General features: G+C 45.1%; 1 long non-coding RNA gene across 1 annotated transcript; it reads right to left on the bottom strand.

Annotated features, from left to right (window-relative positions):
• Positions 1-1,487: 1,487 nt before the first annotated feature.
• Positions 1,488-7,474, bottom strand: LOC148005192 (uncharacterized). Its single transcript, XR_015622361.1, has 4 exons — positions 7,354-7,474; positions 3,649-3,821; positions 2,519-2,602; positions 1,488-1,970 (listed from the first exon to the last, which is right to left on the bottom strand). It is a non-coding gene; the product is annotated as an uncharacterized LOC148005192 (long non-coding RNA).
• Between the last annotated feature and the right edge of the window lie 7,992 nt (positions 7,475-15,466).

Consider the following 15,466-nt stretch of genomic DNA (forward strand, 5'->3'; position numbering starts at 1 on the left):
GCATGTGCATATGTGTGAGGAGGAGGGGTAGACATGTGCCACAGGGCCCACATGGAGGTCAGAGGTCACCACTGTAGCAACCAATTCTCTTCTTCCACCACATGGGTTCCAGAGATTCAGGTGCCCTTATCACTGAGCTACCTTGCTGGCTAACATATGTCTACAGGGTGAAGTTTTGATGGTATGCATTGTGAAATGACTGCTCTAATCAAGTTAATGAGCACATTCATCATCTCGTGTAATTACTTCATGCCTCTGCCTTAGTGACTATAAAGTAAGGGGTATGTGCTTGCCTTTGTAGTCAACATGTTGTGCCTGAAACCTCCAGAACACATTCTGTCTGTCTGTCTGTCTGTCTCTCAAGTCTATAGATGTCTCGTTGAATTTATCATCTACTAATGGTCACCTACGTTGATTCCCTGCCACCTTTTCTAAAATATTTTGCAGGTATATATTCTATGTTGAGCATATGCTCCTCCTACGCCCTCCTTTTTCCTCCTACCCCCTTCCTGTTAACCCCTTCTGCAGCATTTGTTCTCTTATAACTGAAAGTCTGGGCGCTTTGGAGTCATGTTAGGCAAATTCTATAGCTATACATATGTACAGACATCCATATATATGCCTAACTATATACCTGTATACACATGCACATATGCACATTCATTTATATTTCCATATTTTAACTGTGCATGACGTTGGGATGACTGTGGAAGTCGTTGCTTCCTGGAGATACTGATTTTATTTCCTGTGAGTGGATATGCAGCGATGAGATTCCTGCGTTCTGTGTGAAAGCTCTATTTTAATTTTAATCCTTATTGGTTTCCGGAATGGCTATCCCAGTTTCCGCTCCAAGAAATGGCACCGAAGGACAATTTTACTTCTATATCCTAGCCAACCCCTGTTAGCTCATAAATTTTTGACAGTCGCCTATCTGACGAGTGTGAGGTCATTGTGGTTTGCCTTGCCTTCCCCTGGTTAATGATGCCAAAGGCGTTTTTATTCACCTGCTCGGCCACAGTCAGCCAGTAACCAGGGTCACGCCAACCCCCGTGCTAGCTGGAGACTTTGCTCCTATGCACTGTAATTTTGGTTTCACTCATGGTTGCCTCACTTGTCATGAACTGTGACTGGCAGTCATGGTGAGGAAGGGACAGGGTCTCGGCACAACTAATAAAGGATTCTCTTTCCTTACAATTACCCTTTAGTGAAGGGGATTAATTAGTGAATTTCCTAAAGGCTGTTTTCTCAGTGTAGTCTGGGCAGATGTGGGGTGCCGTTGGACGACAAACCAGATCTGGCGTTTAGTTTCCAGCATGTTACTGACATGATCGTAAGTACCAGTTAAATGTCTCCCGGCCTCCTCAGAGGTAATGCTTTCTGCATTCTACCTCAAGCGTATCCTAACCGAAGTGGAAGTAACTGCCTCCTTTGAGCTTGTATGGGTACATACATTCTTGCACAATAATTCTGTATTTTAGGACATGAGTCTGAAGCTTTCCTTAATTTATCTTTCACAAAGAGGTAGATACCTATAGGGGATGCCAAGAATTACTAGAACTGAAACAGTGTATAGAACAGAAGTTTTGTCAAGTGAGAATGCTGTAGTAACTAGAAGGACAATCCAGAGGATAGTACACCAGAGACAGACTCTCCCAATCTACCTAGAAACTCTCAGTCACTGGGCTGTTACTTAGGAGCCGGGCAGCCCAGACAGGGCCAGGTGACTTCTCGCCGACAGGTGCTCTTGCTGTGTCGGTCCCTGGAGGATGGTGCGTACATCTTGGATGCAGCTGGGTGCCAGTGGTAAGCAGAGGCTGATGGATAGGAGGCTCCTAGGTCTCTTGGCCTGGTCTCTTTCCCTGTGCATGCCTCTCTGGGAGTTACTCGTCTGTCAGCGATGTCTGCACCATCCTTTGTGAGCCATTTGTGGCCTTTGGTTGTTGTTGACCTCAGGAGTGACTCTAGGAAGTCTGCATATGTAGCAAGAAGAACAATCAAACCAAGTGGAGAGACAAACTGAGAATGGGAGAGAGCGCTTGCCAAGATACATTGGATAAGAAGTCGATATCCAAAATGTTCAGCGCACCTACAATTCAACAGCAAAACTAAAAAAGTCACCATTACCACCACCAACACTTAAAAAGTAAGCCTAAAGTGACATTTTCTAAAGTAAAAAAAAGAGAGTTACAATTATAGAACAACAGCAACAACAACAACAAAAAGTGCTTCCTGTCTCCTCTTTTGTACTCCTTTTCTGTGGTGTGTTCTGCTGAACTCTCTTTGCACACACACACACACATACACTGACACACACACACATACACTGACACACACATATACACACACATACACTGACACACACACACAATACATTGACACACACACATACACTGACACACACACACACACACACACACACACACACACACACACACATTGGACAAGTTCTGTGACTCCTGACTAACACACACATGATTATGTCACCATTCCTCATCTGCAGATTCTTGGTTTGACTTACCGCAGTCTTCCTTTGCTGTCTCCCAGCTCTCCATGTCTAATGAAAATGGCCACTTCACAAGGCTTAGTAGAAATTTATGTTTGACTGGAATAGAAATCGGGGTTACAGGGTAAGCAGGTAGAGACATAGCTTAGTGGCCTAGCACTTGCCCAGCATGTACAAGGCCCTGAGTTTTGTCCTTAGCATTGGGAAGAGAGAAAAAAGCAGCTGAGTTCTACAGACCGCTTGCTCCTTGTTCAGAAAAGATCCTGTTGTCTAACTTAAGTGTCCCGAGGCAGGAGCCTGATGACTTTTTCCTAAGGGATGCAAAGATTTCTTAAGACTACTGGCCACCTCTTTATTGTCTTGGATGAATTAGATCACAACAATTCTTCCTGCTCACTAATCAATTCCATCCATTATTACTAACATCAGTCAAATCAATTCTGTAAAACTCAGAACTGACCATTTTGCGCCCTGTCTAAAAACCTTCCTTTTTGTCTCATCCCTGGAATAAAAATTGCTTTGAAATCACGTGAGATAAATCTATGGTGTTAATTCTTGTATAATCTGAACTTTTAAAAAATACTCAGCTGTCAAGTCCTGTAATTCTCCTTGCAGTTCCTGAAAACTCCATGTTGTCTTTTCCCCTTTCCATTTCTAAGTGCTTCTTCTTGTGCCATGGAGAATATACGCAGTGCTGGTTGTGAGTAGGTTTGGCACCCATAGACTCATGTGCTTCCATGCTTAGCCTTAGGGAATGGCACTGTTAGGAGGTTAAAATGGTGAGTTTTGGAATACCAAGAATTAACAGTGAAGACCCATAGTCGGGCATAGTCGGCCAAACAGATGTGATTGGAGACACACAGAGGCTCGGAGAAGCAAAACCAGTGATGGCAGTGATGGCAGTGATGGCAGTGATGGCAGGGATGGCAGTGATGGCAGACTGGCTCCCCAACTCTACCCCTAGTGAGCATGTATAAGGCACCTTCATATACTCTTGCTTTTAACACAGCTAATATTTTGTCATAAACTAAGTAAGAGTAGCTCTTGAGAAGTCCTCTACTCAGAATATCCTGTAGGCAATGGGTTTTGAAGAGCAGATGCAGGTACTTATTGGTAGTCATGGAAACTGGGTGCAATATACTTACCAGCACTTGATCACATTAAAGGCCCGAGGCTGGCAGCACCTATCGGTGACTAACAGGTAGGTCAAGACCAGCTGCTAACACAAAGTGAGTCATAGATGGATTGCAGTAACCTGTGCTTGGGTTGGCGGTCTATGATCAGCACATGATCATCTTCATGGTTGGTCCAGAGGGATCTGCATAGAGCATGTGGACCCGCGGTTGGTTTGGTTTGGCCTGTAATAACCCAGAGTCCTTACTAACTCCAAGATTGTTACCTCGGTCTTGGCCCAGCTTCTCACATATTCCTCTAAAAACCAAACAAGGATGGATTTTCCATCTCTTGGAAACCTTTTCCACCCTTTGGACATTCCCTCTCTCTCTCTCTCTCTCTCTCTCTCTCTCTCTCTCTCTCTCTCTCTCACACACACACACACACACACACACACACACACACACGGTGGATTGAATAGAGATGAGCCCCATAGACTCATGTTTAAATGATGCTTGGCCCATAAGGAGTGGCACTGTTAGGGGGTGTGGCCTTGTTGGAAGAAGCGTATCACGGTAGGGGCAGGCGTTGAGGCTGCCAATTCTCTTTCTGCTACCTGTGGATTAAGATTTATAGAACTCTCAGCGCCTCCACATCATGTGTGCCTGCAAACCATCATGTTTCTTGCCATAGCAATAAAGGACTAAACTGCTGAACTGCAAGCCTGACACAATGAAATGTTTTCCTTTATAAGATTGGTGTGGTCATGATGTCTCTTCACAGCAATGTGCATATATGTGTATAAGAGAGAGAATCATCCTGCAAGTTCTGTTATTGTGGAGAACCCTGACTAGTACAGGTGATATGTGCAGAGAGTGCATGGAAGTGCAGGGACACAGTCCTTAGCACACCATCTACATGTGTGCTTACAGACCAGGAAGTAAACTCAAACAAGCAGAACACATTTGAGGGAAACTGTGATGTTTCCAAAACAATGCATTGCTGTATTATCCTGATAAAACTGGTTGATTTTCTTTTTCTTCATATATATATATATATGAAGCATATATATATATGAAGCATATATATATATATGAAGCATATATATATATGTATATATATATATATATATATATATATATATATATCTGCTTCTTCTAACTTGGTTTGAACTCCAGAAGCTGGTGTAGACCGGTGTCCCTTCTGACTAGACTTATTCAAGACTATTCTGGACACACATTTCAGCCTCATTTTACCTTTGTAAAGAATTCCAAGGGTGACCTTGCAGGAAAATTTATTAAAGTCTAGACATCTGTAGAGATGGCATTATTTGAATGGATTTCTGTTTCTCCCCCGGGAGAGGGGGCTGAGGAACAGCAGGAAGACAAGTGGTGAGATGGAGCATCAGAGGAAGACGGCAGGGAGAGTTAGGTGACCGAGTCATGGTGGAAATCGAAGGCAGTGGTGTCTGACGTAGAAAACAGAGGGCAATGTAACCTCATCCCAGAAGGGAAGCATGACAAGGTGGCTTGTTAAATTAGTCCATTTGCTGTCCATTGTCTTGAGTATCTTCAGCTTCTCCTGTAGTGACAGAGATGTCTCTCTGGTGAAACCATGGCAGTGACTCTGCGACCAGGTGATTTTCATCACTGTCATGGCTGGGAGAAGGGCTTCTGGGATCCCCTGTCACTGTGCAGAACTTGGTTTGAGTGGCACAAGAACCCCTCAGCAAGCTGAAGCAGTGCTGGCCTCTCTAGGTGCCCCAGGCCTTTCCCCACACACTATTGCTTTTTTAGGTTAAGGCATGGCCGAGTGCCCACCCCACTTTATTCCCAGTAACAAATGAAGCCTTCCTTAAGTGTGACTACATGTTAATAAACACAGCCAGTGGGACCCACTTAAAAAGAATGACCTGTTTATGAAAGAAACCCTTTGAAAGATAGAATATTTTCCCCCGTGGGCCAGAGCGTAGGCAGAAAACAAGGAGCCCTTTCAAAGGCGTACACCGTGATGGGGGAGGGATTCTAATGCTCTAACTACAAAAACAATGATACTTTTAACTTCAACCTGTCTTGCTCCAGGGAGCTGTAAACGTTCATTATGGGCACAAGCTGAACCTCTCCAGCTTCTGCTTTGTTACCAGTGCTTCCTAAGTGGACATGAGCTGAACCATAGTGCATGTCCTGAGAAATGGAGGTAATGGGAAAGCTGGACGGTTGGTCCAAGGAAACCAAGAAACTTACAGGTGAAGCAAAGAACAGAATGATCGATTGGGGAGTTCTGAGATGGGAAAGCATCTTCTACCAAAGGCTCCTTTCCATCAATTTCCCTGATTCTCTTTGCTTTTAGCAGTGACTCGGAGGCAGCAAGAGCCACTCATGGCGCGAGAGACGAAGGATCTACTTTTGCAAACAACGTGTGCAGCCTGTTATTATTTTACACAATAAAACATTAGCAAAACTCACCTTAAGAGATTAACCTTTCCCCCATGTGTCTCTAAAAATATTACTTTCTCTAAAACCTATGATTTCGCATTTTAAAACTCTCCCCATTTGAAAATATTCTAAAGATATGGTGGCTAAATAGCTTTTTATTTCCCTCTATAGTTAGTCTCCTAGTGTCAACTACGCACTTTTGCAGAGCAATGGTTTTACTTGACAGTTGTTTGTTTTTAATGGAGCATCACCCAGCATCAGTACCGAGCGAGGCACTTGAGGCCGGGAATCTTTTGTCTTAGAATAATCTATGGGTCTTTAAACGATTAAGGGTGGGAGCGATGGCACTTGCTGTTCTGGAGGGCCAGAGTTCAGTTCCAGGCATGGGTATGGTGGCTCACAACTGTGGATAACTCCAGTTCTTGGATATCATATGCCATATTCCAGCCTCCAGAGACACCAGGCGCACAGATATACATTCAGGCAAACCTTCCACATTCATAAAATAGAAAAAAATTTAAATTTAAATCTCTCAGATTTTAACTTTGAAATTTTGATGAGACTGAGAACTGATGAAAGGGACTGGAGAGACGGTGTTTGTTTCGTGGCTAAGAGGACTCGCCACTCTCCCGAAAGACCAGACTTTGGATGTGATGTCTCTATAGCCTTCCTAACATTTGACGATTCTTGGCTCAAACATCTGAGTGAGGCATCTCAGGGTCTAGCAGGTTTTGGGATCAGGAGGGGCAGTTACATTCTGTGCAGGAGGCAGAATCCAAACGAGGCAGTGGGGTCCCACAGTTCAGCAAAATCGGGTGAACTCAGAGTCCCCCTTGACCCTGCAGATGGGACTTAGAAACCAGAGTAGAAACTTCAGGAAAGCTATGGAGAATCACAGGCTAGCTACCACTCAGAGTCCCGTGTGAACTGCGTCCCTCATCTCCGTGACAAAGGAGAGCAAAGTTCGTTTGGACAGACTGTTTAAGCGACTACTGTCAAGCTAGGAGCAGTGGCAGCCTTCCCAGGTTACAGACCTGAAGCATAGATATCTGCTAGATGAAGGGAGATCTGTAGGGCAACCATATCCTGGGTCTTCCTGTTAGGCTCTAAGTCTTAAAGGTTCCACAAACTCCCCCGAACAGCATCGCAGATGGAGTCCAAGTGTGCAAACACCTGAGGCTATGAGGATATTTTATGTCCAAAACACGTTCGCCATCTCAAGGTACCAGTCTCCTTGGGGGCACTGCCACGGCCAAGTGTCCACGTTTGCTAGATCCCCACCCCCCCCTCCCCCAGGCTGACCTTTCTGGGAACTCTTGGCCTGCTGGATTCTTCAGTCGTCTCGGTGTGTCACCTGAACCCCGTTTCTTTCCACTGCTCAGTTTTAGCTCTTACTGATGATTTCGTGTAGATTTCACATTTCGGTTATGTTTTTGCTGAATGTGCTATTTGTTCTGACTTTTGGAAAACAGATGTAAGTTGGCCACAACTGAAGGGTTTATTTCTTTGATGGTTAGCCTGGCTTTCTAGCATTCATGAATCAACATTGCCACCTAGTGGTGAACTGGTTCATAAAGCCGAAGGAATTCACTGTGCTTGCCTATCACACCAAAGATGCTTTTGGGGTAAAAATTTGAGCAAGAGACCCCAGCAGTGACTCATGTCCAGTGAATCATATTGAACACGAGGAAACTGAGTCCTATGGAAAGTCATACGCTCTGACCTTTAGGTTCATATGGCTAATGGCTTGGCTGATGATCCCTGGTTCCTGATTCACAGCCTATCTTCCCTCTCCCCATCTGCCTTCCCCACCCGATCTTAGCTATTTGTTCTTGTGAGTTTGTGTGCTCACTTAGCTTTTTTCTCTCAAGTTTTAAACATTCAGACCCAATATGTGTACTTTCTGAGGTAATCACAGAGCAAAATAAAACTACTGGCAAACACTAGCACCCCCCCCGCCCTCCTCCCCCCACCTACCTCCCTCACCCCCCCTCCACCACCCACCTCCTCCCTATCCCCAGTGACCCTGTATTTTGTTTTTAGTTTCCAGGACTGAACACAGGGCCTCATGCAAGCAGGCACCTCTGCCCCTGAAACACCACTCCAGCACGTCTCTTTCTGACCTTCTTCTTCTTCTTCTTCTTCTTCTTCTTCTTCTTCTTCTTCTTCTTCTTCTTCTTCTTCTTCTTCTTCTTCTTCTTCTTCTTCTTCCTTCTTCTCCTTCTCCTCCTTCTCCTCCTTCTCCTCCTTCTCCTTCTCCTTCCTTCTTCTTCTTCTTCTTCTTCTTCTTCTTCTTCTTCTTCTTCTTCTTCTTCTTCTTCTTCTTCTTCTTCTTCTTCTTCTTCTTAACTTGAGTATTTCTTATTTACATTTCGAATGTTATTCCCTTTCCCGGTTTCCAGGCCAACATCCCCCTAACCCCTCCCGCTCCCCTTCTATATGGGTTCGTCTTAGCAGGACCCAGGGCTTCCCCTTCCACTGGTGCTCTTACTAGGATATTCATTGCTACCTATGAGGTCAGAGTCCAGGGTCAGTCCATGTATAGTCTTTAGGTAGTGGCTTAGTCCCTGGAAGCTCTGGTTGCTTGGCATTGTTGTTCATATGGGGTTTCGAGCCCCTTCAAGCTCTTCCAGTCCTTTCTCTGATTCCTTCAATGGGGGTCCCGTTCTCACTTCAGTGGTTTGCTGCTGGCATTCGCCTCTGTATTTGCTGTTTTCTGGCTGTGTCTCTCAGGAGAGATCTACATCCGGTTCCTGTCGGCCTGCACTTCTTTGCTTCATCCATCTTGTCTAATTGGTTGGCTATATATGTATGGGCCACATGTGGGGCAGGCTCTGAATGGGTGTTCCTTCTGCCTCTGTTTTAATCTGACATATTTCTTTTGTCTGGTTTTCTAAGCCTTTCTGGGTGGCTTGCAAGTCTGGGAGCATTTTCATTCTCTCTTTTGTCTGTTTTGGTGTGGTAAATGATTTCAGCACATTGTGTATCAGCTTTACACACAAATAATGTGTGTGTACCTTATTTGTACAACTTTAGGCAGACTGGGGTAGAATCTGAGACCCTAAATTGCTATCAAGTCTCCTAAAAATGCTGCCACTGCTGCTCAGGGCCATAGCCCTAGACAACAGTGACTACAACCGTAGCAACTTCAAATTCCCATTTATTTAATGATTGATGTTACGTGGAAAGTTGCACTGGCTAGTATTGTCCACTTGATACAAGTCGATGTCATACGACAGGAGGGGACTCTGTGGGGGTATTTTCTGGATTAACGATGGATGAACAAGGGCCCTGCCCACAGAGGGCTGTGCAAACCTGAGCCTGCTCCAGTTTTGTACAAGGAAGCATCACGAGCCATTTGTGGAGAGCAAGCCAGTGAGCGATTTTCTGCATTGATAGTGCTTCCAGGTTCCTCCCCTGCTCGAGTTTCTGTCTCAGCTTTCCTCCGTGATGGACCATGATGGGGATGCATAAGCCAAAACCAAGCAAACAGGCAAACGAAAAACAACAGAAAGAAACAAAGGAAAACCACACCGCCTCACACCCTTCCCTCCCGAGGCGCTCTTGCTCAGGGAGCTCTGTCACAGCGATAGAGAGCAAACAGAAGGAAGCGGTTCTGTATAAATCTGTCTGCAGGAGGGACCCTGGAACCTCATGCTGTCTTTGGATACCTGAGGAACACTGGGGAAAACCCATTTTTGTTGGACAGCATTATACCTATTGTAAGGAGGGTCACTGTGAAATTGCTTCTGCTTGCACTGCTTAAAGAGGCAAGATGCGTTAGTAAGGGCTTTTATTGCTGTGACTAGACACTGTGGCCATGGCAACTCTTATAATAAAGGAAAACATTTAGTTGGGTCTGGCTTACAGTTCAGAGGATTAGTCCATTATCATCATGGTGGGAAGCATGGCGGTGTGCAGGCAGACGTGGTGCTGGAGAAGGAGCTGAGAGTTCTACACCTGGATCAGCAGGCAGCAGGAAAAGAGAGAGAGAGAGGGAGAGGGAGAGGGAGAGGGAGAGAGAGAGGGAGAGGGAGAGGGAGAGGGAGAGGGAGAGGGAGAGAGAGAGAGAGAGAGAGACAGAGAGAGAGAGAGAGAGAGAGAGAGAGAAACTGGGACTGGTTGAGCATTTGAAACTTCAAGGCTCACCTCTAGTGATACTCTTTCTTCAAAAAGGCTACACCTATTCCAACAAGGTCACACCTCCTAATAGTGCTACTCACTGGTGACCAAGCATTCAAATCTAGTAGCCTATGCAGATCATTCCTGTTCAAACCACACTGTGTTTGGAGAGTCTCCTCCTGGATGCAATAGAAGTCTGCCTTGTCTCACAGGTGTCTTCCTGGATTGATCTCAGGCTTGGTCTTTTTTTTCTTCCCTAAAACTCTATGTTGGGTTGCACACAAGGATCATCTGGGAAGCTTAGGCTAATACTGATATCTTATACTGTTCCTGGCTAGGCGTTTTAGAACTCCTCAGAGACCTCACCACTGTGTCACAACCTGAAAGAAAGAACGCCTTCACTTCCTTCCTTCTCCCCTTTCAGCCCATCATCATGTCAACCTGCTTCAGCTGGAGAGGGATTCAGCTTCAAGCTGCCTGGGCCATTCTGTCAGGTCAGCTGGTGGTACAGACACCAAACAAGATGGGAACATTTTTAGAAGCTAATTCAGCTCCTCCCTGAGGGTCCCAGGGCTTCATGCCACACTCCTCCACTTTCCTTTCCTCAGCATCAGCTTCTATGAGGGTGATCCCCACCAACTCCTGACTCACCACCCTAGCATTCTCCTTCATTGGGGCATTGAATTTCCACAGGACCAAGGACCTCCCCTCCCACTGATGCCAGATAAGGCCATCCTCTGCTACATATGCAGCTGGAGCCCTGGGTCCCTCCCTGTGTACTCTTTGGGTGGTGGTTTAGTCCCTGGGAACTCGGGGATCTCATTGGTTGATATTGTTGTTCTTCCTATGGGGTTTCAAACCCCTTCAGTTTCTTCAGTCCTTTTCCTAACTCCTCCATTGGGGTCCCCATGCTCAGTCCGATGTTTGGCTGCAAGCATCCACATCTGTATTGGTCAGGCTCTGGCAGAGCCTCTCAGGAGACAGCTATATCAGGCTCCTGTCAGCATGCACTTCTTGGCATCAGCAATAATGTCAGGGTTTGGTGTCTGCATATGGGATAGATCCCTAGGTGGGGCAATCTCTGGATGGCCTTTCCTTTATTCTCTGCTCTATTCTTTGTTCCTGCATTTCCTTTAGACAGGAACAATTCTATGTTAATATTTTGGAGATGGGTGAATGGCCCCATCCCTCAACAGGTGGCCATGCCTAACTTCTGGATGTGGTCTCTACAGGTTCTCTCTCACCTTTGTTGGGTATTTTATCTAAAGTCATTCCCAGTGGGTCCAGGGAGCCTCTTGCTTTCCTGACATCTGAGAATTGGACATAATACTACCCGAGGACTCAGCTATACCACTCCTGGGCATATATCCAAAAGATGCTTTAACATATAACAAGGACACATGTTCCACTATGTTCATAGCAGTCTTATTTATAACAGCCAGAAGCTAAAAACAACCCAGATGTCCCTCGACAGAGGAATGGATACAGAAAATGTGGTACATTTACCCAATGGAGTGCTACTCAGCTATTAAAAACAATGACTTCATGAAATTTGTAGGCAAATGGATGGAACTAGAAAATCCTGAGTGAGGTGACCCAGTCACAAAAGAACACACATGGTATGCACTCACTGATAAGTGGATATAAGGGAAAAAAAGCTTGGAATACTCACGTGTAAACTCACAGATCATTTGAAGGTCAAGAAGAAGGAAGACCAAATTGTGGATGCTTCAGTCCTATTTAGAAGGGGGAACAAAGTAATCTTGGGAAGTAGAAGGAGGGAGTGATCTGGGAGTAAGAGGAAAGGGAATGGAAAAGGGGTACAGGATCAGGTGTGAGAGGGGACAGAAGAAGTACAGAGGGTCAGGTGTGTAGCAGTGGGGGAAGGGGGAATGGGGGAAGCCACTAGAGAGTCATGGTGTCTTTAACAGCAAAGAAACGGTAACTAAGATACCAATATTTGGACAGTTATTTTACTATAGACCTAAAATCAAGGGGAACAAAAAGGTTAAGAACACACAATACCAACAAAAACAACACCCGTTCAAACGAGGTGATCAAAACTAAGAAAATGTAATGAAAAGAATCCAGTTCAGAGAGATTTACTTTATAACTCAAGTGCAAACACTGCAAAGGCTTTTAGTATGTATTTGATCTCATGTGAAATCAAACTCTTTGCTTGTGGTTGTTTGCGTTTTCCAATACAAAACAAAAAAATCGTTTTATCTAATGAAAACATGTCTTGGTGCACTATGCATTCCACAGTTATTATTTAAATTGTCGAGTCCCTAAGTGAGACACTATATCTGGAAACCAGTGGGGCAGGCAGACCTCGTGGAGCATGAATGTTAATCCCAGCACTTGGGAGGCTGAGGCGGGAGGACTATTCTAAGTTTAAGGTAATTCTGGTCTAAAACCCTGCCTCAAAAAACATGAAAAGGGAGAGGAGGAGGAACAGGAGGGGATGACAAAATAGGAGACAGACCAAGGTGGTGGCGTGACTATCAACTAGAGTTTTAAGTGCAGACTGTACCAGATGTTCATAACCTTCTACTGTGGTTAGCTATTCCTTCGGCATAATCCCCCTCAGATTGAAAAAGAATTCATAATCTTTCAGGGGAGCACTGGAGGATTAATTAGTCTGATATTTGACTTAAAATGTGTATTTTCAGAATCATTAAGTTCCACATGTGCACTGCGTTTTGCATTCAGTGAACAAGAGAGTCCATAAATTGCTTAGCAAAACCGCTCCTGAATGTTTCATTGGTTGGTTGCTGGTAATGTAAAGAACTAGCCCCATCCAGGCACCCCAGAAAAGGCACAGTGTCCGGCAGAGAGACAAGGGTAAGGTGGAATCTCCGAGTCAGTGCTAAGAGGGAGGCAGGGAGTGAGGAGGGAGGGACGGAGTGGAGGTACGGAAGAGAGCAACAGTAATACTTGAAAGCTCCACTAATGGAATGAATCATTGGGTTAAACCAATTGTGAAACCCTATTACCCATTCCGTGATATGATTGACTGCAATGGTCATGTGACTATTTCTGACCAATGGGAGAAAACTCCTGGAAGGGCCTGTTTTGCTAATGAAAGATGAGAGGCCACGGTTAGAACTTCTTTCCCTGCTATGGGTGGTGTTTCGGCATGGTGATTGATCAACCTGATAGGGCAACATTTCTGATTCATTGGGGATGACTGATGAGAAGTCAGAAAAGGGGCATATTATTGATGACACTTGATCACCCTGTAGGAAAATGAAATAATTGACAAAGCTCCCTCTAGGACGTTTGTTCTGTAATACTGGGTCGTAATAATCTTACGGCAGGGAAATTAGGGGACCGGTCATCGGGTGAGTAAAAGTTTTGAACTGTGTTTGCCAAAACAAGGAGGAAAAGAACTAGTAGAGAACGCAGGGAAATGTGGAGGAAGGGTACGTGGAATGACATGGAGGCCATGGCCTTCCTAGACTCCCTTGTTATTTTAGACACAGTCTTTTGGTTGCTAGGAAATTCAAGTTCTATTGTGTGTGTTCTTCAAAGGATTTGAGCTAAGCACATAGCCAGAAACATACAGTAACCTGTAATTTGTTCCAGCGCATGAGTCCACGTGGCTTTGAGTCTTGGCAGGATAGAGGATCATGTGGAAGGGAGCGAGTGGTGGCAGTCTCTGCTGTTTTGGTTCTCACCATGCAAAAGAAAGCTGCTTCTTTTGTTGGTCCAGGTCATCTGAGAAGCAGCTCCCAAGGCATGATTAAACACGTAAGGATTTTATTAGCGCAGCTGCCGATGAGAGAGTACAGGGCGAGTGAGGCCTTCAGATCCGGAGGCATTTTAGGGTAGGGATATGGAGAGACAGAGGTGTCTCTCTGGAAGCACTCTCAGACACTGTGCCTAGAGAAAGGCTCAGAAATGCCAGAGGGAAAGCATTTACAAAGTCCCCTCTATCCCAGGATCAGGGCTTGACCTGTTGTATTGTCCCGGCCTCACAGCAGGAAGCAGGAGCTGAACCCCAGCATGGTGGGTTGTCCCACTCACTGCTCCACTCTCAGAAGTTTGCCAGGACAGCCTCAATTTCATTTTAGAAAACATCAGGAGAACAACAGCAAAAATAACAAATCTAAGTCAATGTACTAAGACAGGTGAAGGAAAGTTTATGAGTAAAGTTCTTAGCCTTGTGGTGGGTTAGGAAACCCCTTGAAGACTTGAGTTTTCCCCAGGGCCTCTCCCCAGAAGACACCCTAAGTTCAAATGGGCACCCGTGCTGACAATGCCTTAAAGCTTTACCACAGTTTCTCAAGCCTCTCCCCTTTCCACAGTTTGTCCCCCAGTGTCTGCTGCTGGGGCTGGCTTAGGGGTTCCTTCTGTTGGTCTCCTCTCATCCTGTCTCTCAGACAGACATAAGACCCCACAACTGCAGATGCTCTTGAGTCTGGGGAATGGGAGAGATCCTTGGCTAAGAATCCTGCTATCTTGGCTTTCTGGCTTTCAAGACCTTGGTGGAGTCCTTTTCCAGCCTGAGAGCTTAGAACCCACTCCTTCACATCTGAAAGACAAAGTCACTTCTGCATTAGTTGCACGATGACTATTGTCCTCGTCTCGGTCAGGAAGAACCTCTCCCATTTTCCCTGTTTTTGATGGAACCCTCTCTGTAATTTGGAGTTGAGAATCTGGACTAGGCTGTTGTCTTGAGTTTGTCCACAGGGCTTCAGGGAATAGACCTTCTTTTTATGCCTTGGCAATTCTTACACCCATGTAATTACACGTAACACACCCATGCCTGAGTCCTCCTGTACAAAACGGTGAACATTTATGTGTGCTAATTCTTACTACTCATGCAGTTGCATACCCGGTGAACACTGAATTAGAAGGCCTTGAGTCATGGCTGCTTCAAAAAGTGTAAACACAGTCACACAGAATCTTTATAGATTATAACCTTAAATTCAAAATTCAAATTCAAATAAACATTTCTGAGTAAGTTCTATCGTTTTAAATTTTCAAAATGGAAAGAGAACATTCAAAAGTATTAAGAGACTCGCCTGAGGCCACACCGACAGGTGCCAGAGATGAGGGTCAAACTGAGGTAGCTCAGCTGGCCCAGGAAAATGGCCTCTAATAGGTTTTCGTCTCCATCCTTTACTCATTCCTAAAACTGAAGCTCATTCCAGAACAGAAGCTGGAAGGCCCAGTCTAACCTGGCTCTACCTCAGCCAAGAATGTGCTTATTGGAGCATCTCAGAGTCTCTGTCATTCTATGCATGTCAGCAAATGACCCTCGAAAAGAAAACCACTTAGGAGGTTA

This window comes from Rattus norvegicus, chromosome 6 (genome assembly GCF_021556685.1).
Source record: "Rattus norvegicus strain SHRSP/BbbUtx chromosome 6, alternate assembly SHRSP_T2T, whole genome shotgun sequence".
In the NCBI taxonomy this organism is placed as follows: Eukaryota; Metazoa; Chordata; class Mammalia; order Rodentia; family Muridae; genus Rattus; species Rattus norvegicus.